The sequence below is a fragment of the Protopterus annectens genome, chromosome 7.part0 (genome assembly GCF_019279795.1).
Source record: "Protopterus annectens isolate FY-2018-M chromosome 7.part0, PAN1.0, whole genome shotgun sequence".
Taxonomy (NCBI): domain Eukaryota; kingdom Metazoa; phylum Chordata; order Ceratodontiformes; family Protopteridae; genus Protopterus; species Protopterus annectens.
The window spans coordinates 1,523,446,258-1,523,472,097 of record NC_056739.1 but is presented as its reverse complement, the minus strand read 5'-3'; the positions used below and the strand labels follow the sequence as shown (position 1 = coordinate 1,523,472,097).

The 25,840-nt window shown below is 37.5% G+C and overlaps 1 protein-coding gene across 2 annotated transcripts in view; it reads right to left on the bottom strand.

The window, feature by feature from the left end:
* Window positions 1–25,840, bottom strand: part of ATG7 (autophagy related 7) — a 2,350,184-nt gene that overhangs the window by 1,130,880 nt on the left and 1,193,464 nt on the right. The window lies entirely within an intron of this gene.

Here is a 25,840-nt window from a genome sequence, read left to right as displayed (position 1 = left end):
CAAACAGACGTGCGGAATGCTGACAGAGCTGACATCATTGCTCATGTGATGGCATCACCTCCGAAACCGCAAAATTTAAAAAAATAGATCTGAAAAATTGGAAATAATGGGGTGCCACTCGGGAATGGTGGCACCCCATTATTGGGACCCCAAAACTCGGTAAAAAACGAGTTATTCGGGACAGTTGAGAGGTATGTGTTTATCACATTTCATCACATGTTTTGCCATACTTTTTAAGAAATATTGGCATTTAAAGGGACAGTCCCCAAAAATGTTTTTTTTTTGGTTTGCTTATGGTCTTTGTTTACATTTTCACTCTGGCTTTCTGAGGATGTCCCATCTTTGGCTGTGGGGGTCAGGGGAGGGGTGCCTACAGGAAGTTTCAGATGCATTAGCTAGATTCCATCTTAAATTGCAGTTGTACTTACAACAGCTGTCATAGGTTCATAAGTGATTACTAACCTAATGGTACAAGAGCCTTTAGAAGCTTAGCCAATAATACTCAGCAAATGACAATATTATACATTAATTCCCCAGATATGGGATGGTGTAGCATCAGGGTAGTGGATCTTTGGGTGTTGGAGGCTAGAATCGGGACATGGGTAGTACCCCAGGTGTGAATTTACAGTTTCCCATCTATTTATCCAAATTATTTTTGAAGAGAGTGAGGGACAGGCTTTGTTTTACTAAGATAGGAAGTTTATAGCATAGACGAGGTAGCCTTTAGGATACAAATCAGTCTCTCCAGCAAGTTCTGTTAGAGTCACAAATAAGGTTATGGTCCATGGAATGCTTAACCCTCGTACAATTTTTCTTGCAAAAGTTTACCATTTTCATCAGGACTGGATCAGAGAATGCCTTGTAGGTCAGGTATAAGTCCCTTCTCAATAAACAATATGAGATGGAGTAAAGGGATGGTGTCTATAGTAAGTTTGCATAAGACATGTGTCATACACTTTGCATTTTTTTAGCGAGAAATTTCTGGGGCCACTCAAGTTGGTGTAAGTACCTGGTTAGTTACATGCAGAAGGATGCATTCTATTTGATTTTGGGCCTGTTGAGGGCCAAATACAATGGCACCATGACTTCCTTTGTCCTTGATGCTATACCTTTACTTATAAGTTGAGTCACACAGAAGGATTTCTTCACTACCATAGCCACCTAGTGGTCAAAGCTTAGGTTACTGTCTATCTGTGCTCCTAGGTTCCTCACAACTGGGCTTACTTTTGGGGTGTGCTATCAATATTACAATTTGCAGGGATATCTGATTTACTAAATTGTATTATTTCACATTTTTTAGCAATTAGTATCAGACCATGGTTTTATCGTGGTGGTGGTGCTGCGGTAGCATTATCGCCTCAAAGTAAGGTTTGATTCTCAGCTAGAGCGTCTTCTGCGTGGAGACATGCGTGAATGGGCGTACCTTCGTTGAAGGTTGTGCGTCAGGGCTGGTAACTCTGCACGTAAAAATCAACTACCAATCATTACCGGGCTGGAGTTCCGCTGTGGCGACCCCTAACCGGGAAAAGCCGAAAGACACAACAACAACAACAAAAAGTCTCAGACCATGGTTTTGGCACTAGTCATTTGTCATTTTTAGAGCAATTTGTAGGCTGTCAACATTGTTTGGGGGTTTGATGATTGCTCCCAGCTTACAGTCATTGGTGAACTTGGTAAGCCAGAGGTCCCCAACACTGACCTTCACTTCAGAGAAGTATATACCAAACAGGAGGGGTCCCAACACTGACCCTTGTGGGATACTGATAATAACAGGTTTGTTAGCAGAAGTGGATTAACCTATCTGGACAACATGTGTCCTGTCAGTGAGCCTGTTTGCTATCCACCTGATGATGTAGGGGGTTATGCCTAACTCAGTAAGTTTATCTATGATCCCAGGGTGGGAGATTGTATTGAAACCTTTGGCCAGGTCTGGATAAGCAATGTGCATCATTTTACCCTCATCCATGGTCCTGGTGACTTTCTCTAAGAAGTCCACCAGATTGAGCAGGAAAGATCTTCCTTCAACACAGCCAAATTGGGCCTGGCCCAGTGTTTGAAGATTTCCTATGTTGTTATTAATTAGGTCCATGATAAATCTCTCCATGGCCTTGCAGATAAGACTGGTCAAGCTTATGGGTCTGTAGTTACCTTGGTCATTTAATGGGCCCCCTCTTGTATAGAAGGATGAGTGTTGCAGTCCTTCATTCCTCCAGGACAAAGCCTGTCTGGAGGCTGTGGTTAAAGAAGGTTTCTAATGGCCCTAAGAAATTTTGTTTTAAGCTATTTAAGATTCAGACTGGAATGTTGTCAGGACTCATGGAAAGCTGTGTTTTTGGCTTTAGCGAGCGTAGTAAGGACTTGTTCTCTCCTACTGACCAGTAAGGGGATGATGGCGGGTATTTTTTTTGAGTGTGATAGGAGGTGATATGGGGATAAGTGTGAACTGAACTTGTCAGCCAGGAGGTTTGCTATAGTTTCTGGATGAGTGTGTTACCATTCATGATAACTCGGCACACTGATGTGCGTTTCCCCTGAGGTTGCAAACATTGTTAAAAAAGTCTTGTGGTTATCTTTCACCTGAAAGGTTATCTTTGCCTCATAGTTTGTTTTGGCAGATTGGACCAGCTCTCTAATTTGTTTGTTTAGACTGGTGAGTGTCATTTTGCACTGTTTTGTCTGTTCCTACTTGATTTTGGAGAGGATTTTTTTTTCTTTTGTTGAATAGCCTATTTATGCTAAGGGTCATTCATTAGTACCTCACTAAGTCATTCATTACTTTTGCCTGTGCTTTTTATCTTCAGATAAAAGTAGGATTTCAGGCATTTTATGACCTGATTTACTTCTGCCTTGCAAGAAAGCATACGAGTAATGCAAAGCTAAACATTAGTAAACAGAATTTTGTTCATTTCATTTCATTTCATGATTTATTTTGTGCTGATTTCTGAATACTAGCCAAGTTTCCTGATTTTACGACCTGACTGCTTTTGGTTCTGTGGAAGCACAAGTGGTGCAAAGTTCCAATCTTAGTAGACACACTAATCTAGTCATTTAATTTTATACTTATTTTATGCTGACTTCTGTCTTGTAGTCAAGTGCCTTTCCTAGTATATATGCTGATCCTGCTGAGTTATTGCATTGTGCGGTATGTTCTTCAGCACGTTTCTTTCTCTTTCTATTTTGCAACTGTATGCATAGCTGTCTGGGTCCACAGTAATTAACTGTAAAGAAATAAACTGAATGATACTGAATAGGCTTTTTGTCACTCTAACAGTTTGCAATGCTTGATGACTGTCCTCAATGGCATATCAACATAAGATAAATACATAGCGTTCTTCTATGTGTGCTGTCGCAATTATACACTGTGTCACTGTTGGGTTACCAGCTCTTCAAAGTACCCAAAGTGGGATTTTTAAGAAAATGTGAGATTTTGCAGGACAGACCATACCTACAACTAGTGCAAGGGATTGAGCTCAGTTTATTTTTAAAATAAAGCTCATTTATGCAGAATTTGATTTATGACATTTCATGTAATATTTAGGTATTTCAAAACAAAATAATGCTTTTATGCAACTACTAAAGGAAACTTAACATTTTTGTCCTAAAATTCTCTGGACATTTGCTACTTTTGATGGTCATTCACAGGACACAACTGCCAAGATAGGACTTCCCTGCATAAAGTGGGACATGCGAAAACCCTATGTCACTGCCATTAATGAATATACATAGCACACATTGGAAACCTTCCTCTATAATATAATGATAGTGCATTCCGCATTACCAACATTCCTTAATACAGTATTACCAATCATTACGTTTGGATAAAAATTCTCTTTTCAACATAATGCTTGTTATGCAGTGGCAGATTTAGGCTTTGGCGCAGGGGCGCATGCCTCCCCCTTTTGGTTACCCCACACATCCTGAAGGCAGAAAAAAATAAGCAGCTTTTAAAAAATAAAATCTCTCCACTCGCGAGTGCGGAACGTGTTTACATCCGCAGTGCCAGAGTATTCTCCTTTAAGGAAGACCAAACATCGCACACGCATGTGCCAACGCAGATGTAAACACATTCCGCACTTGGGCGCGGAATTTTAACTAGCAGTTCTGTGAGTGAGAGTTGCATTTTCCATGACTGTAAGTAAAAAATTTTTTATGAGGCTGCACACGATTTGGTTACTTTATACATGTGAATATTTTCAGATTTGATTTCCCATAACACAGTTTGGTAATTTTCACATTATCTATCAGCCTTAACTTTAACTCCATTTCTTGCTGTGATTCTGCTGTATTAATGGGGCTGTAGCTAAAATAGGTCCAGTCTGTGAGTATGGATAGCAGATTTTATTACATAAATAAATTGAAAGAATGTGGCTAAGCATTTCATTTACTACCATGTATATTTCTTAGGCCTGCTTTTCTTATTGGCCTGCATATTTGTTTGGCTGTGTGTGGAAGAAGTTAGCCATTATAACAATTACTTTATGTCTTGTCACCTGTGTTTCAGTGAATGGCTAGAAAACAAATATGAATTTTATCATGCAGGAGGATGAGGTGACTTAATATTCACTACACAGATGTCACCCTTCTTATGGGTCAAGATGGCAATCAAGAGCTGAGGCAGTACAGGTGGGTTGAGGTGGTCTTGGATGTAAATGTCATTGGTGGGTATGGAAGCTGGAGTACAGCCATTCTAGAATTTAATGTCATTAAGCACAATGCTAAGGAGGAGGTCCAGGACCTTGGTCTGCTGTGGGATAGTAGAGGGTCCTCACAGCAATGACAAGAATTGATGGATAATGTCTGTTTGTTACTCTTAGTAAAACAAGACTCCGTTTTTGGAATCACTGGGGCATGGATGTGGGTGCACCATGGAGGGAATGTTATGGCTTACTTAGATATGTTTGTCATGGAGTATTGCTTAAAGTACATTAACTACATATATATGATGCTGATGATGGCTATTTCAGTATAGTTGGTGATGGAGGTAGTAGACTATCATCCTGTGAGCCTTGCAGTCATGTAGGATCATCTTGTGGAGGTGGGATGCAAGTCTGCACACAAGATTGTACAGTATACATGTACTCTAAATGCCTGACAGAGTTTGTGGATGTATGCTGTAGTGTTCCCCCACAGCTGCCTAGACAATACAGCCTCTTTTATAGGTGAGCTAATACACGTTCACTTATGTTAATGTCCACTCCTCTGTGCATGCTTGTATAACACCTACTGTGGTGTCTGTGATGACAGTATGGTTCTGAAGGATAGCTGGCACGATGTTGGAGGCTGTTACCCACACCTTTGTTACAAATATACATACTGTGTGATTGCTGTACATATCCCTATTCCCACAAATTCCCACTGTTCTGAGTGCACTCATGATCCTTGACCACCTTCAATGGTCTGGTAATTGGCACAAGAGTGCCAACTGTTGGCATCACAATTTTTTGGGACTGATAGCACACACATCTGTGTAGTGACATCACCTGATAACTTAAGGAATAAATTTGCACAGGCAGTCACATCATCAGTGAAAGGTTTCTGGATCTCAGTGTCTGTGGCATCCATTGTACCCAGTTTACCTGGCACATAGCATATAGTGTGGAATTCACTCATCACAGGTGTCCACTCAGCCTGCATCCAAGGCATGTGACTACTCATCACTGCATTTGACAGTAGACTCTTGAGAAACTTTGTAGGATCTGGCTTATAAATGCTTTCAAAACCCTAGTAATATATCCAGTTAGTTTGTGTAAAGTTCCAGTGGCCAGCACAGTCACCGATAAATGACATGCTGTTCAGTGGAATGTTTATTTCCTTTCTCCCCGCAGCTGATATTCAGCTGCCACCTGCTCCTCTGTGAATTCACTGGATCTGCTGTATCCACTATAGCCTTCTCTTGGCTCAGTCTGACCCATACCGGAGACTAGTGAAGAGCCAAAACACACTAGTATTGCATCAAACTTCTGCTGGGGAGTGTGCCCCACCTCCCACAACAAAGCGTATATTTGCAAGCTCTGCATTTCCTGCATTAAGAAAATGCATGCTCTCTTCCATGCATGGTCAAACCTCAACTTAAGAAGTATACTTCTTACAGCATAGAGCTCAGCAGGCACTTCATGCGGCTATTCCAGGAAGCCTAGGCTACCTTCTTCCCTCTAGGAAAGGTGTGTCGGCATTGACCACTCACTCCTATCTTCCCCACCCACTCCCTCCAGTGCCCATGCATCTAATCAAACAGAAGTTGCCCAGAGATCACAGTAATATTTATTACACCTGCTGTTTTTACTGTTTAAGTGGTAGCGGGATTATGGACATATAGGATTCAAACATATAGGACTTCTGCATTACTAATTAGTGGATGGTATACTTCAGTGGCTGGCAGGATACATACACCATCTGCATGTCTTGCAGTATTGTCATGGCTTCTCTAGAATGCATAACGGAGAAGCCCTACTTAGCAGTAGTTATTGATTGCTGTACATACAGGCTCAGTAATGAGATGCAAGCAGTATATTGTGATGAAGCACAGGTTGTTAACTAGGGAGCAAGTGATATAGTCCCTCCCCCTTTTGTCCTACTCTTCCTGGGTACAGAGGCAGTGAATCACTGGCTACAAAGATCATCTGCATCCTACTGGAAGACATAACCCCTTTTTTATAAGCTGTGCTATATAGAAGGACTTTTTTACCTCAGTAGACACATTGGTTAAAATTTAGGTCACTGTCCAGATAACTTCCCAAATCCAAACAAGCCTATTCATAGGGTCTTAATGTCATTGTGGTTCTTCCCTGAGGTAGATGACTTCCCAAAGAATACAACAATGCATTTATTGACATTTATTTTTGGTCCATGATTCTGGCACCAGTTATTTTGTTGGGATAATCCTTCCTGCAGGATGGCTATGTAATTTGGGGATTCAGTGACTGCTCCTAACTTGCAGCCATGTGCAATCTTAGTCAGCCAGAGCCCTTTGGTATTGAGTTTTACTTCAGAGACATAGATGCTCAACAGGAAAGGTCCCAGCACAGAACCCTAGGGGACTCTACTGGTGACCCATCCCTTTGTGGAGGTAACCTTCCCTATTTTGTTTTCTTGCATCCTATCTGTGAGCCAGGTGGTAATCCAGTGTGTAATAGGATGTGACTCCCAGTTTATTTAGCTTTTCTACAATGCCTGAGTGGGGGACTGTGTCAAAAGCTTTGACCAGGTTGAGGCATGCAGTGTGTACCCTTTTACCTTCTTCCGTTGCTTTGGTAACCTTTTCAAAAAAGTCCACCAAACTGAGTAAGCATGATCTGCCCTTGACAAATCCAAACTGAAATGGGATCAGTGTTTGGAGGTTTCCTGTTTCCTAATAAGTCTTTCCATGGCTTTGCATATTAGGCTGATCAGACATTAAAGTAGATTTTGTGTTACTGTCCTTTGTGAAATGCTACGGTAGTTAGATTTGTTCTCATACTTTGCATATAACTTAACTTACTTAGTTTTTAGGACTTTTTTCATAATATGTAGTTCCTTAACTTGCTATGCTCTTTTTAATTAACTGAACTTCACTTGGGCACATAAAATGATTTACTTAAATTAACTTTGTTGGTTTCACATAAATCATTATTTACTTTGCTAAGGGTACTGTTGGGGTTATATCACCTTCACTGGGACTCTCTGCTAGGATACCACAATGCATATGTCAGGATTGCTTTAGAAAATAACTCAAGTAATCTCCATGGGTATTCCCCAAAGTCTCAAACAACCCACTAAACAAGTATAATGGGTCCAAAAACAAAACAGTGTCAGAAACTTCTCTGTGTGGAAGATTTTCAATCCATATATATCTAGTTTAATATACAGTGATTAACTAGATATATATATATATATATATGGATTGAAAATGTTCCACACAGAGAAGTTTCTTACACTGTTTTGCGTTAGAAAATAACTGAGTTGGCATGGGCAACCAAACACATCTTCCAGGTATGTTTTAAAACAACTGGTAATGTCTGTAAATATGCTTTGTGCTGGACAGAAGTTTTGTACCTCCACTAACACAGCCACACCAGGTTCTTTGGATCGTAGGAGAATATTAGGCTAACTGCCCTGAAGGGTAATTTTAAGTCTAGCTAATAAGCAGAGGTCTGAATCAAACCCAGTACTTTGCGTCTATGAGGTGAAGACCTTAACCATTATGCTAAGTCCACTCCCACTGAGTTCCAACTGATTGTATGTTGCAGTGTTTTCACACATGCGGATAGAACTTGTTAAGGTGATCTTTTCACTTTCCCTTCCCTGGTGTTCTGCTTTCTCACCTCACTCATCGACTTTCCAGACTGCACCCCCCCCCCTTTTGCAAAATCCTGGATCCGCCACTGTTATGAGACCATGTGTTATAGAATCCTCACTCTATTACAGGGGGATGTTAATCACAAGGGTACCACCATCTGACTTTTGACTGTATTACTGTGATTATACAAAGTCACGTTCCTTTAATAACTGTACTTGAGACAGTACAGCTATGCTGTAATGTGTGAGAGAGAGAGACAGATCATGAAAAGTAATTGTTCTATGCTTCATCAGCTAGTATGGCACCTTATGCCTAGCACTGATTTTTTTTTTGTAATAATGCTATCCTCAATAGCAGTGGCGGCTCATGCCATCAGACTGCAGCCCTCCCAGCAAAAAGATTCACATTTGTATTTGAAAAAAAAAACAAAAAAAAAAAACATGTAAAATATTTTGTTTGTTGAGTCCAACCGACTAGCAAATTCCCGGAACTCAAACTGCGCATGCTCATCAAGTTCCGTTTTTATTTATTTATTTTATTTAGCAAACGACCGTTTCTGTCAGTCTCTAGACTACTTTACAGGCAAGTCCAGATATGAGAGAAGGCATCAGTGTGATGCCCATATATCTATGCGGTTTTTAATCGCACAGTAAGTAGAAGGGGGTTCAGACCGCCACGTCTGCAGTCACTTATGGTGACGTGGACGGCTGGATTGCTACTGATTGGTTCTCGCTCTCTTCTCAAAAAGAGAGCGAGAAACAATCAGTAGTAGCCTGTAGCACACTAACTAAGCACCTTACTTACTTGTGCTACTGCTATGGAGTCGGACTATCATTGGTGAAACTAAAGTTAGACAGTTCAGTTGAAGAAAATTCCCTTTTCTTTGTTGTTTTTTGGCTTGCTTCCGGCCTTTGCCTTGTTGGCTTGCTTACGAGTAGCTCAGAGTCACAGAGAGAGAGGAAGAAAGAAGACGCTCAAGATGGACATAGTCACTACAAGTGAAGTAAAAAAAGTTATTAAACTGAGGTAGGTGCCGGACTCTGTACAGAACAGATGTCAATGTAATTTTTTTTTTTTGCAGTACTCGAACGTAGCAGTGAAAAATGAAATATGCACTGTGTCTAGATAAAGGATATCAGACTCAGTCTGTAAATAAATACTGTATTGCCATGTGCTGTGGTCAGAAATTCAAACAGGTAAAGTGCTTATGTTCAAAACTCTCCCTATATGGTAGAGTGAGTGAGTGAGCATGTGTGTATCTGAGAGATGAACTTGAGTCATTTACCAAAATGATTCCTGCTTTATACTATTTTTTGACAGGATAGGGCCCATCTCTAGATATGTTGAGCATTATGTATGGACGGATGGATGGATTCAGAACTGATGCTAGGCAACCTTATCTATTCCCTAAACTGCTGCCCCCTTGACTCAAAGTTGAGGAGCAAAAAAATGAATAAAGAAAGAAAGAAAGAAATGCCTAATTCAGAATATAAAAGAGCTCTTCTGTTCATCTGTATTGAGCAGCTTGTTGCAGTTAAACTGTCACACAATGAGCACTTCAGCATTTCAGAAATGACTGCAAATACACTGTTGGTATTCAGGTATGAAGCCACATTATCTTCATGGCTTCATAAGGCAATGCCAGTACTATATTTCTGTATTACTGGCACCTGACAATCGCACTGCCTAACCACTTCCACCAGGGTAGCTGCCCCCTTACCCACCCCCTAGTTACAGCTCTGTAAAGATGGATGGATATTTGTACTGATGAATAAATAGATAAATAGGTAAACAGACAGATAAATAAACAGATAAAGTATGGTTGCATATATGATATAATCAGTCCATTATGCCTTGCACATGTTTTACTATTTACACATTCTTTTCACTATGCTGCATACCCTTCTAACACTGTTTCTCTCTCTGTCCCTCTCTCAACCTATCTCTCTATGAAAACATATACTTTTTCCATGCATTTATATAAGTTACTATCCAAATCCCATTTCCACTAAAAAAAGCATACTTGTATCTGATGGTGTGGCGAACACATCTCACTAAATATTAATTAAACCATATTTGCTTAAGTAGGCTTCAAAGATTTTCAGTTATGTCCTTAATGAACTGCCATACTAGGATGCTGTAGTTAAAGTCTTAAATTCCATTCTTTGCAACAAACATTTGGATCTCTGACAGCAGTCTGGACATCCATGACATACTTCATTTTAAATATGGCTTATGCTCTTCATTAAAAACAATAAGACAAGTCTATACACTTTAGTTGACATAGTGCTAGAAAATTCCACCAGCCCAGAGCTATCAGCTTTCACAGTCACTGACTGTAATCATGATTATTATATTATTTCTTAAGATCAATGAAGTATCCCCCCCTGGGTCTAGCAAAAGTTTCTCAATCTACACTGTGAACCATAGTCCCTAAAGATATGAATAAGGATATGAATACCTTCTGTATGCTGGGGAATGTCTCAGTGATCTTATATGTTTTGATAATACAATAATTTGAACATAAAATGCCTCAGACAATGTGCTAACTAGTTATCATGATGATTTAATTGACATTACTCTCTGTTGCTGATAAAAACTTATATCAATGAATGATCTTCTGGTGTCAGTCCTCGGCAGTGATTTTTTTTTTCTATGCATATCATCCCCAGTGTAAAATTCCTGATTCAGAGAGAAAATTAGAAATGAATTGCACAACAGAAAGATATGAGTTCAAAGTAGTCTTGTACAAACAATAAGACCGTGCATTTCAGGCAGTACGTTGCATATTAGTCTTATGAGTACGTTTGGATAGTGAAGAGACGTACATTACTGCTGTCTGTACAATACTGCTGAATAAGTTGTAATCATAGATAAATAACTGCAAATGGACACAAAAACTGGCAAACTGTAGTGGCCAGTGCATTATGTTTTCTCTTTATATAGTCTTTACATCAGTGGTTTTCTGATTCTACAGTAGTTTTTTTTTCACTTTTACCACAAAATCTTTTTAGAACTGAAATGCCTACATGTCAGAGCATCATAGCAGACTGGCCATTGTAAATTATGTAGAAATATACAAGAAAGGGGAACAGAGAGTTTGCTGTATGATATCACAGTGAAAAATGCTGAGTCACATAGTGCCATTCTGTAGGCACTAAGCTACCCACCATGAATGTGTGTGTGTGTGTGTGTGTGTGTGTGTGTGTATAATGCCCCAGTTACATATAGCTGGTGGCTAAAGAGAAATCAGGAACTAGACTCAAACCCTGAGCCTTGAGATGCAGGTAGCTACAACTTAGCTTCCCTACCCACCACCACTTGTGAAATTTTGTTCTGTTCCTTATAATGTCTGTGGTTTTCAGGATTTTGAATTCACTAAATAATGACAGGCATTTGAATTTCACATATTCTTCAGAAAGTACATGGTAACACAAAACCTTTTATTCTAGCAATTTTCTGTTTATATGATCAGCATTTGAAAATTGTCCCTATTTCTGGGGCTGTATAGTGGTTTTGTCCAGGTTTTTTGTGCTAAGAGGTTGACAGCTATGGTGAGAACTGAATTCACTGAATATGTTTGGGGGCTGTATTCCCCCAATATTGTCTTTGTCTAAATGTTTTGTGCTAAGAGGTTGAGAGCTGTTGTGAGAACTGAATTCACTAAACGCCAGCCATTTAAGTTTCAGTCTGTCTTTCAAGTAACAGCCGATTTGGTATAGTGGTATGTTGTTCTGACTGTAGTACACAGGGTCCTGGGTTCAAGGTTTGGCAGTGAAATTCATGATGGTAATGCAGCATTTTATTCTAGCAACTTTCCAAGATTATACAAGCAATGTTTAAAATATGTCCCTAGTTTTTGGGTTTTGTCCCGTCCCCCTCTCCCCCAATAAATTTTGGCTTTTTCCAAATTTCTTGTGCTTCAAAGTTGACAGATACAGTTGAGTGTTGAGTGGATTTTACAAGGAGCTGAGAGCTTGAAGAGAAGTTTAGTGCTGCTTATGCTAAATCTGCTTGCATTGTTAATAGCACAACAGGTAGTGTACTTGCCACAGTATATAGATGCATTGCTGATACTGTACTATGTTGTACTTTTAAAGGGGGTAGATGCTGCAGTCCTGAGAATGTTCTCTTTGGTGGAGATACCTAGTAACGGATTAACCTGCTATCAGTTTGCCATCCTTAACATATTGCAATATTGCTAGCTTATTTTTTTATTGTAACATAAGCAATGTATTCCTCAAGGGCAACAGGCACTTTATTTGTAGATGAAACAATGAAATGTAAAGTTGTTTGCTGGCAGCAACCTCTTCATTTAGTTACAGATCTCTAATATGGAATTATTTAGGTGACTTTTACTTCTGCAGAGACTGTGCATATTTACTAATACTGGTGGATTGTAGAAGTATGAGTAGACTTTTATGATGGAAACGTTATGAATTGGGCAGGTTTGTCATTAATGGTGCATGCATTTTGTTTCATTGTTTACTGGAAAAAAATGTTCAAAACAAAAGCCCTGTAACAACTGCACTGTATTATACAAGGAATAAAAATTAATGCAATCAGGAAGGTATATCAAAGAACACATATATGTTTCCTGTGCAAGGGGCCTATGATTTGAAAACAGCCCAAAGTTAATGTTTATCTGCCACTGGCAAGATGTATTTTCTTTGAATGTGGGTTTCAATGCTGTTTCAATGAATGTGAGTTTCAAGGGCAGAGAAGTTTTAATGCTAAGTCTATTTTCATTGTGAGACTGCATTGCTTTGTTTAGCAGATGTACATTAGTGTTAGTGTTTGTGCTGTAAAATGTAAAATAAAACTTTTAAATGAAATCCAAATCATCTTATAAGTAAAGCAGTATGCACATTATACTGTTTATGGTAAATGGGGTGAAATAGCAAAGTAATGGGACATTGGAATGGCTGCAGGGGGGTGGCCCCATTCCGCCATGATTTTGTGAGGGGGGAAGGGCAGCAAACTTGGACAGCCCTGGCTGAACTATACCTCTCAACTGTCCAGATTTTTTGCAGAATGAACAGAATTTTGCTTCTTATTTTTGGTTTGTTCCTCATAAAATTTGTGGTTTTCTAGCAAATCATTTAGGAATGAAGTCACTAAATAATGACAGACATTGAGTTTCAGAATTCATACCCTTCAGAAAATTCATACTAATGCAAGACATACTATTCTATTATCTTTCTAAGATCATAAGAGCAATATTTAAAAATTGTCCTTATTTTGGGGCCTTTGTCCCACTTCTGTTTATTATGCCTTTGTCCATATTTCTTGCTCTGAGGCTGAGAGGTATGATCAATGTATCAGGACCATCACCACCAGCCAGAGAAATTTCAAATTGTGACATACTTGTTGCACCCGACGTAGTGACTCTGGGTGTGTCCAAGCAAGGCAAGGAGGATTTATGCAGTGTAAGTGTGCAGAGTATCCCGCCATCCAAGGTAGACACAAGTACTACAGTGGCTTTTCATCTGTCCTTGATTTTGCAGAACATTCTGGGTTTCTGTCATATTTTTATACTGTTGATTTATGCTTCTTCTTATTCAGAAAATGCATGTTGTTGCAATGCCTGTAGTTCTGTGTTTAAGTAGCAATGATTAATGAACATCAGGTAAGCTTGTCTGAGACTGTAAGATGCAAGTAAGCTTTAATAGGCATACTGTTAAAGAATTATCAACATTGAAAGCCTTTTTGTTGTTGCCATGCAGAGACTATTTACATAACTAGATAGCGTATAAGCCTTAGGTACTGAAATGCATATGACAGTATTTGTAATAAAGGACAGGATTACAGTATTTTAAGAAGCTTGTTACCTTTGTTGAAGACTTGCAGTCATCTTTGCAGGCTTTACACGTAAACTAAACAGAATGCCAATCTATCATGTGTGGTCCATAACCTGTGCAGTAATCCTTTAAGCAATTTATCATAAGCTTGTTTGCTGCTCATTTTTTACTTTGGTCATGTTTTCCCCATGAAGCAAGTAGATAGTTGTCAGGCAGCAGGTCTTTTTTTGATAAGAAATATTTTTACAAGTGGGGGTATCACAGAGATTGCTACTTTCAGCATGTCACTTGGTACTTTTATAAAGCTGAATATAAATTATAATTAAACTGCAGTGGTAGGAGAAGTGGTTTGAGTTGAGTGCTGCTTGTTTTTTATACTTGATTTTAACTGGCATTCCAGTAATGTATTTAAAAAATGTATATTTTTTTCATGCCTTGCAACCTTTTTGTTTCCATCTAGATATTAAGTAAGCTGTCATGTAGCCAATGCATTGAAATATTTTGTTCTTCTACACTTCATTTTGTCTTGATTGGACTCTCATAATGACTGTTTGGCAGTGGCACCCATGGCAGCATATTACATTAAAGTCCCAGTTTTTGCATTTTGTAGCATAGCTCCACCCCTTTCTAGGTGGCCACACCCCATTCCAATTGTCCCCACCCAGCTGCAGCCCCCCTTTGATTTGAAGTCACCAGTCGCCACTGCTCAATAGTCACCTGGACCCAGTATACATCCATTTATAAACCACTTGTCCGATTTTGACAAAATGACAAGACCACACTTTAGTGTGTCAGTCGACAGTCTTCAGCACATCTTGCCCCTCTACATTTCTAGGGTGTCTGCCACAGGGATGCCTTTAAGTGACATGTGAGTTTTACCCCAGTAAAGTTAATTGCAACAATAAAGTTAATTAAATATCGGGATGGCTGAAGTGAATTACATATTGCAACAATAAAGTGAATTCGATATCGGGATGGCTGAAGTGAATTACATATTGCAACAATAAAGTGAATTCGATATCGGGATGGCTGAAGTGAATTACATATTGCAACAATAAAGTGAATTCGATATTGGGATGGCTGAAGTGAATTACATATTGCAACAATAAAGTGAATTCGATATCGGGATGGCTGAAGTGAATTACATATTGCAAAAATAAAGTGAATTCGATATCGGGATGGCTGAAGTGAATTACATATTGCAACAATAAAGTGAATTCGATATTGGGATGGCTTCCTGCTCTTCTGCTCTAACCACTTTAAGTCAATTATGTTGAAGTGAAACAGCAGTGACTGTATTTTGAGATATGCTAGGTCACACAAATCTTCACTGTGTGCTGTCATGAGTGCCTAGATATGCTTGCTATCTGAAGCAACATCATGTCAACCACTTGCATCCATGACCTCATCCATGGAGCATTTCTTCCCTGTTTGGAAAGATCCTATACTTTCCCTTGTAGATATTGCTCAAACGTACTACCACCTTTCCTTTAAAAACCCTCTGTATGTTCTCCAGGCACATCTTTCATGTAAAAGTTACTGGTTCTACACTCAAGGTACGTGGATTAATTTCCCGTTACTAATACAGCACACATTGGTGCTACACTCCCGAATATGCCAGCCTTCAGATGAGATGATAAACTGAGGTGCCACCTGCCAAAGCTGGTGTTAGCTCAGACAGATGCCAAGGATCTCACAGCACTTGCTGAAAAGAGCTGTGTAATTGTTTGGGTGCTGTGGCCAATTCCTGCTACTCAACAGCATCTTCATTAACTCACACCTGTTGTAGAAAGCCTCAAACAGAAAATTGATTTTTCTTGGTTTCATATATATAAAAATGTTTTTTTATACAACCATGATGTAATCCTGGTTTATCTGTTCAGTTGCAATAACTGAAGTGTTTAGACTTTATACATTCTGTTCTGTAATTCAGGTAAATTCTGTCTCTATTACTGCTTCCCATGAAGGTAACTTTCTCTTAACTCTTTCACATCTGGTCTGAGTGGAATTTCACACCTCCTGACACCTGTATAGTTCTCCATGGACAACCATTGTCTAAAATAAAGTTCAGAGAATGCAGTTTTGCAATCTAGCTGTACAAACTTTACATCTCAAAAATGATAAAAGTTACACAAAAGTTAAAATATGAAATTTATTCAGCACTCACACCTCTTCAAAATAGTGGAATTAATATGTCTGCCAGACTTGACACTTTTATATTGAATGAGTAATTAGACAATTTATAAAGTTAATTATAATTATTTTATTTATTTATTTTACATTTGTTTACCTGGATGGTCCGACTGGGACAGTACCCATTTTCAGTGGAGGCCTGGGGAGAAAAGCTCCAGCCTAAGCTTACATACAAAATTATCACATCAAGTAAGAGAAATTATAGACAAAATTGACAAAAAAATGAGTGTTAACACATTTACAGGATAAAAATGTAAAAACAAAAATATATGCATTGTATCAAATAGAACAAAACTTTAAACACTTGAATATAGACAAATATATGGTTGAACTTGTATATGTGGAGGAACATAACATTAGTTAGATGTGGAGGAACATAACATTAGTTAGGAAATTAAGTAGGGAGAATCATTTAGGCAAAGTAGTGCATAGTTAGTAATCCTTGTGTGGTGAGAGTTGCAGCTAGGAATGTAACTACTTATAGAGAAGTAGTGTTGTTAGAAGGGATATGTTAACAGAATTAGTATGTACAGCCAAATTGTGTAAGTAATACAAACAATTATGCAAACCACTACTAATGTACTTGTAACCACAGCAAAGAGACTACAACAATCAGTGTGACTTTTGTTCATGTAGGTGTGATTCTTTATTTGGCTGCAAACTGGTTTTGTAGATGCCACTAAGTTTCTTAGATATTTGTATAACTGTGAATGGTATGAATATTTGCATAATAAATGGACAAATAAATATAAATATCTGGTATGCAGTGCTAGTTAGTCACCAACTGTCAGTACAAATTTTTTTTCAGCACTGTGTAGACTTCCATTTGATACCATGGAGTACCAGGTAATCCCCCCAGTCCAAATTATTAATAAAGTTATGGACAAAAATCACAATTTTTGGGGTACTAATACCACACTGATGTAAGGAGCAATTCATGAACTCTCTGGTGCCTTGGCATATAAAAAATACTGAATCACAACCTGTCCAAGTGCACAATGCCAGAGACGGATACTTTTTCATCAACATAAAGCCTTTACTTCACCTTTCCTTACCATATAAGGTTTACTAAATGTCATAACAAACAACTGCATGGTTCACTATAAAATATGAGGAACTAACTTGCTTTTGTCAAAAAGCTCAAGATACAAGTGTACAAACTGCAAGAGCTTTGTAGCAAGCAAAAGGTGACCCTGGCTTCTAGTGTTCCCCCCAACAGTTACTCCCCCAACATACAAACACACACACACACACACACACACACACACACACACACACACACACACACACACACACACACACACACATTCATACAGAAAAAGGTAGTTATCAGCATTAGGCACATAAATGCTGCCCATGACTCAATTAGCTCCAGTAATCATTTTCATTCACATAAGGCATAAGAGGCAAATAAGCCATAATGTTTGTGCTATAAGCGTATCAAGCATACAAACAACTGAATGTTTTACACCCGTTATAGCCATCAAAGTCAGCTTAGATCCCTTAGAATGTATTCCACATTGTTGGCCAATAGCACTTGGACAGCTTGTGCTGTTAATAAGACATTGTAAGTTGTTCAACAGAAAGTACAACACTAAGATAATACATTTATTTCACAATTCATATAGCTTGAAATGTGGGGACATACATTGTAGTGAATGAAAAGTGTCCCCAACATACATCAGATATAGGCAGGAAGAATAGCTAAAAGATCGGGTCTATATCATATGAGCGAATCGCACAAATTGCGAATGCTCATAATATCGAAATTACCAAACCTCAAAGTGCTTTTTCTGAGATCATTTGCTCTTTCCTCATTGTAGTGTGATCAAAAAAGTTGGAATATATATTTAGTGGTCGTGTGTGGGAGGCGCAGCCCCTCACAATAGGAAGTTCGAGGTCCGGTACATTCGATATTATGAGTGTTCGCAATTTGTGCGATTCGCTCATATGATATAGACCCAAAAGATCTGTGCTCAGCACGTCTAGACAAATCAACAAAATAATTGGTTGGGCAGCAGTCAAAACATATGGACATTTGTGTCTACAGTACTCTAATGGAACAGCTCATTCAGCCTAACTGTGTACTCTGGTATAGCTGCAAAATGCGTGTACTGTCATTAAGATCAGAATACCTTTCAACCTCTTAGAGCAAGAAATCTGGACAAAGCCAAAAATAATGGGGGGGGGGGGGCAGAGGGCCAAAAATATGGACACTTTTTAAATAATGCTCTTACAAGCCATGAAACCTGATAGAATAACAGGTTTTGTTTTAGCGTGAATTTTCTGAAGGATATGAATTCTGAAATCACGTCTGCCATTATTTTCTGACTTCAATCCTCAATGATTTGCCAGTGATTTGCCAGAAAAACACAATTTTATGAGAAACAGACCAAAAATATGAAGCAAAAATCTGGACAGTTGAGAGGTATGGATTTTAGTTTGCAAAGCCAGACAGCAATTGTATGCTGGAAGCATAGCTAAAAGACTTGTGCTCAGCATGTCTAGTGCTTTCATTTGGTTCCCTGAAATGCAATGAAAATGCCTTATGGTTAGAGTTATATTAATTAAGAACATATGCCATACATTTATAATATTTCCAGGAAAAAACTCAATGGGCTGAACATTGCAGGGACAGTATCAAGAATGGAGCTTCACGTTAATTTAAAATGGCATTGTTTTAAATATTTTTTTAATCAAAAAAATCAGACCACAGTTGCAAATTAATGTATTAAAAGAAACCAATAAATAAAACTAAAGCAGGCTGTATAAAACCAAACCAGGAGAAAGTTTATATTAGAGCAAATACTGAGCGCAGAATGCAGAGTTAAATCTGCTATGAAATGTTAAATGAAAACAATTAGTAACAAAGCTTTCAACCTCTTAGAGCAAGGCATAAAATCAGTAACGGATTTAAATACTGCTCTTACAAACTTATAAAGTTGCTAAACTAACTGGAGTTGTAGTAGCATGCTATTTCTGAAGGCTTTGAAATCTGAAACTTGAGTGTCTTTTGTTATTTTTCCATGGCTTCTATCTTCAATGATTTACCAGAAAACCACATTTATCTGGAGCAGTGTGAAAATACGAGGCAAAACATTTGGACAGCTGAGAGGTATGATTAGTATTTGTTTTTAGAAAAATGTTTCTACTACTTTTGAGTTATACCAGCTGCTTTTAGACTAATCTGTTTTGTGATAAAGGGAACAACTTTTAAACACAGTGGCATGGTTATAAGCTTTATTGACAGCAAAAACAGCTCACCATTCCTGTGAATGTAGTTATTAATATAACATATCTAAAAGTTGGAAACATGAATAGACATACACATGAATTAATATGCAAAAACTGGCAATCTAAAAAAACTCTTTTTGTGTAAAATGACAGGAATCTAAGATGAACACAAAACCAAAGCTTGGTTCATTTTGGGAACTAAAACAACACTTGAACTGATGCTTTATAGTTTTCTGAAAAGTAAAATGACACTGTAGCTGGGGAATGTAAGTGACATGATTAAAGTAGGTTCTACTTTGGCTAGCTTCAATTTGCATCAAATTTTCAACACTGGGATTATCCCTTTAAGATTAATCAGTTCTGAATAAAAACGGTTAAATGGTTGCGTGAATAAAAGTCTTATATCTGCTGGTACCCTGATTTGTTTTCTTTACAACGTAGAAAGCAGCTGCTACAGTTTATGACATAGAGTGCTAAGCACTTCAGTTCTGCTGATTGTGCCCCCTAGTACTTTACTCCTGGAGCTGCTGCCCCCTTTATCCCACCTAAGCTGTGCTACTGTGTTCCTCCTTATATTATACAACTTGGTTATCATATTTTCCACCATTAGTTTAGGATAACCCCTTACTAAACACATCTTAATGCATTAGTTCTTGATTTAATCATAAACTCTGTTGTGTATTGTTAATCTAGAAGCTCTAATAAGTGTAATCTAGAAGCTATAATAAGTGCAATTTTTATGATGTTATATTTTTATCTAAGATACCAAACAATTTACCACCATCTTTATATGAATACTGAAACTTTTTCTTCTGTTCATTCCATTTAAATTTTAAAAAGGAACAAAATACATTCAGATACAATAAAAAAAAATCATCCAATTCATATGGTGTGCCTTTTCAGACTAAAAGCAAACCATCTATATAATGACAATAAAAAATGATATTATGAATATATAATGCAATTAAAACTGCTCTGTGTTCTCATACAGCCATAACAATATTGGCACAGCGCAAGGGGGGGGGGGGTTACCAGTCCCCATAGCTATGCATAATATCTGCCTGTATAAAACTTTGTGAAACATAAAATGTGTCCTCAAAATGAAATAAAATGTTCTCTATCTTTGTCAAAACTTTAAATATTTGTCAACCATTTCTCTGTTGCATTAATACCTAAATCATGTTTGTTCATAACTGAACAAAGAGATATGACATCCATTGCAACAAGAAACATTTCATCATTAATTTAGTATTCATCACTTTAGATAAAGAATCAAACAGATCTTTTACAAAAGAACTTAAACACCAGTTTCCCTTCTTACTTTAAAAGCATACAAGTTCCCATTTTGTGTCCTGAATTGTGACCTATCAGTGTAAAAGGGTGAAAAAATAGCATTCACATCCATGTTAGGGATTCCAAAGGAGGATGCAGTCCTGGAAAGTTTTGTAATAAAGAAAACAAATACATTTTCTTTAATAAACTGCCACAACACAGGTGGGCTAAACTATATACATCATTTTAAATGCTTTTACCATGTCAAATTTGTCCACTTCAACAAAAGTATTAGTGTTCTTAATTATATGTTACTTAATACATATTTTGGAGTCTGTATTATTCATTATGACAACAGCCACACATTTATATGTTTTCATTAAGCAATAACCGACGACGTGGTGTGGTATATTGAAGATTTACCCATGGTTGGCGTGATTAAATAAAGCCAACCGTGGGTAAATTTCAATATATCACAACCACGGTGTCAGTTATTACTACTATACAATGACATTATTTAAGAAAAAAAATACTTACTTTTCTTAAATAATGTCTTTGTATAACAGCGCATTACTGTTCTTCTGCCAGTGGTGGTATACTGCTTCCTTGTGTTGATGTACTGCGCATGCGTATGGGACTTGCATTCCTACGAATACCCAGTATATCAATGCTTTGAAATGGAAGCAACGTAGAAAAGAAAGTCTCCGTTGCTCCATTTTTTTTTTTATTTATTAAAAAAAAAAGTTTTGGACACTTTATACCAACGGAAAAAAAGTTCAGGTGACCGGACCTTTTTCCATTGGTATATTGTGGGATTTACAACGGGCACGCTGGCCATTCAGCGAGCACATTTTGGAATATTAATGGGGGGTCACTGTATAATAAGCATATAATCACCTTTTTTATGACTACTTAAACCAGTGGCATTTCTGAATTAGACAAAATGTAAAAATATGCTTTCTTACACTTATTGTTTTTTTTAATAGCGTCTAAGCCTACTACACATAAGTGCTCTCGAAAACTGTTAAAATGTTATTTATGATGGGACAAAATTCACTTTTCTTAACTAAACTATTATTAGCAGTCACTTCTGGGTGATCTTTAAACAAAAGTTTCAAATTGCAAAGTCTAATGAACAATTTTAATGAAGTCAGCTTATTCACCATATCAGCCTATTTCTTTGGAATAAATGCTAAATCTTTTCTTAAAAATGCCAGTTAAATTCAAAACATGCTCGTATTTATTGTCCATTACCTTTTGTTCCTGAGAGAATAACCTCTATCCGACTTCTGATTGTCAGGTTTGTTTCTAATGTTAATGAACCTTTCTTCCAGCTGTCACTCCACATCCATTTCCATTATACATTTCTGATACGTGTACAGGTTCTAATAGGGACTGCTCCAGCTATTTTGTTGCCATATTTCTTCCTACTGTTGTGATGTGTTGGGTTACCTTGTCTCCACAGACATTGCTGAAAATTGGAAACTTATCTTTACTTTAACCTTTCTGACTGTCTCATCCATTCCTGCTTTGGTTGCACTTATAACTGGTGTTGCTTTTCTTAAAAATAAATCTCACTGAATAGCATATCATTAGTAAGAAGCTGCAAGCAATTTTTATTATTAATCTTACTATTGGTGTGATGAAAATTACTGTTCACTTTTTTGTTACATAATTTGTTCACATCTCATAACCAGATTTTTTAAAAATGTTTTTAGTCTTTACAGTCTACTTACATCTGTCTAATCTGTCAACCACAGCATCAATATCTGTTTTACAGTTTTTTGCTTGTGACAGAAATCTAGCATGGAAGTCCTCAATTTCCTTTCTCAGTTCTCTAATGAGATCTGTATTGTAATTCATTAAAAAAATCATCATCTCATTTCCTGTATGTATAAAAGAAAAAGAAAAAGAAAAAAGAACTTGGATGGCTGACTTAACCGTCAAGTATGAAGTTGGTCCTGAAATGAAGGTCATCCCAAGGTCAGTATTAATTTCTCCATGGCATTAAAGTCATATCAGAAATATTGAAAGCAGGTTCAAGTAATACACTAACAAATTTATAGGAATACACTGAAGAAAGCTATAACTCAACAACATTATTAATAAGTGGTACTAATTAAAATTAAGATAATGTTTGAGAAAATAAAGATTAGGGAATATAAATGGGCAACAATAATGACAGAGAAAAATGAAAAACACAAACATTTAACAAATAAAAAGATGAGATAGTCTGAAAAAAGTTGGATGAAATGTAATAGTTAATTATAAATACAAATAGTAAGAAAGCCTTTTAAAACTTGATAGCAAGAGATAATCATCAGATTAAGTGATGATGGACTGGTTCATTGATAGTGCAAGGTGTGGAGAATCTATTTACAGACACAGGAGTGGAAACGAAAGTAAAGATATGGGGTAACACAATACAATTATCAACATAAAATCACATTTACAAATATGTAAAATAAATTATTAAGAAGAAGAAAGTTCAGGAGAAAACTGAGTTGTAGAAAAACTTCTAGCCCCCAATGTTAGGACAAATTAATTAAATAGCTGAAACACATTATAGTCTTCAAAAATGTTCTGACTGTGTGGTACAGGAGGATAAATGTTGTCAATACCCTAGGCAGCCTGTGCTCAATTAGTAGTATAGGAAGCTGGAAGAGCTGACTAGGGGGGGGGGGTTGCAGTAAGCAGCCAATTCTAGTTCACTCACCCTAGTGGGAAAGAGGTGCTCTAGCCTACTGCAGCACTGACATGTACAGGGCCATGAGGTGTGCGGCATGCATCATCATGAGCTGGTGTGACAGCTTGTGCAGGACAATTAGCTAGGTGCATTAGCATGTGTGAACTCATGCATGTATTTATCTTCCTAGGAAGTACTTACAGCAAACATCAGAGCCACAAGGGGAGGATTAGATCAGTTGGAGGTGTTGGGAGTCTCACATGAATGACAGCCAACTCTTGGTAATTACCTTTCAGTTCCTAAGGGGATGAATTGGCTAAAAGGCACCTACCTCCTTCAGGAATCAATGAATGGGTTATAGGGCTGTTGCCAGATCCAGGAATGAACAGGTCAGCCAGCTGTAACCTTGTGGAGGAATAAATAGGTCTACAGGGTACTGGAAGCAGGGCTTGATGGTCTGTGAGCTAATAAAAGAAAAAAACAAATGTTATGTTATTAAATTCATAGATATTTGGAGCGGTTGACGTTTTGAGAGTTATCAAAAGGTAGCATCACTGTTACATTATATACAAAAGAGGAATCCAAAAACCCAGTAATGTAAAGTCCTTTTACATTAAGAGCTCGTAAACCTTCTTTCATTAGTGGCATTAGGTCACCTAAAATGTAACTGAGTAAAAAGATATCACTAGACTCAACATTTATGAGCAATGAATCTACTCTCTTCCTAGATGCTAACACTATCATGGACACTAATTTATGGTTTTAAATGAAATTACATTTTTATGATCTGAAATTCTGGAACTTAGACCCATAATGGTTAAGTATAATTTCTGGTCACTACCATGACTATAAACAGAGTTAGGAAAGATTCCAAGTACAAACCAATGAAACGAAGAGTCTGATTAGTTAAATAGTAGCCAGATTCTGCAAAATTGTATATTTTCTCAATAGTTAGACAATCCAAATTCTGGAATTTTATGGCATTTTCCCAGACTACATGAAGTATTTTATTACCAGCTGTCGTTCTAACTAGTTGATACTGACCCTGTTATTTACTAAAGCTAGAAAAAAAAAACAGCAATGTGAATAAATACAGATATGGTGAATAAAGATTTACCTTCATCTGGTTCTAACTATGGCTTCTTTTTTTTTTTTTTGGACTTTAGTAAAACACTCTTTTCCCAATCTGTTTTCAGCCACACAGGTCCCCTGCAATGATGTCTTAACTATCCATTAAAAAGTATACAGTCAATTACAAAAAAAAAATCATACAGGAATTTATTAAAGGGCCAAGCATTAGCAATATGGATCACATTAAATGTCCCATAATGTATTTTGCATTCCAAAGACATGTTAGCTGCAGTGAGGAAAACTTCATTATCAGCTAATTTGCATGTCAATCATGGCTGTGTTCAACACTGCAATGTGGTGTGATCTACACCTCTGAATGATTTCTTGAATTTCTCAACATGTAGATGGTTTCCTGGACATAGCTCTGGGGGAAAGAGCACACAGCATGGACATAGCTCTGGGGGAAAGAGCACATAGCTAATTAGCATATGCCCTTCTCCCACAGTGCCCCATTAGCATTCCATTCAGCTGTGGAGGCAGTCCTTCACAGCATCACACATCTACATGCTAGACAATCATGCAGCACCATGCTAGTGTCCTCTCTGAATAATGCAAGGTGAACATGATGTATCTATGGAGGTGTCCATATCACTGCACCATCTTAAATGCTTCCCTAACTCTACAGATGAATGATTAGTTGGCCTATAAAACAGAACAATCTTGTGTGATAATCTTTTTACTTTATTTACAGTTATTACTTCATAATCATTACCATTTTGCATTAATATTGAATTATGACCACGGAGTACATACACTAAGACTCTACAACCTTTTTTACTCCTTCTATAGTTATGATAACCGACACAGTTTGGTATCAAGGGGGTTTATTTAATTCAGAAAATCATGTTTCAGGCACTAAAACAATGTCATAAAATACTTTTAATGTTCTTGCTCCTGATGCTGCAAATTTAGACTTCCAGCACTGCACACAAATAAATCAAGAAATTTATGCAACTTGCCCTTGGAGGTCCTTTCCTGTGTTTCATCCTAAAGACGTATTTCATACTCTTAGATAATATTCCTAAAATAAGCCTATTTCCTTTGTGGTTTAAATGGAGCCCATCCCATTCAGCGTAAACAGTTCTATTAACCATTTCTTCCCAAAATTTTAATCCCTTATTTCTTTCACAGAATGTCTGCCTTTGGCTAAAGTTTGTAAACTCTCTTGAATCATTTACAAAGTGTTTATTGAACTTTCGGAAAAAAAAGTAATATCTCAAAGAGAGACAAGGAAAAGAAAAATAAGGT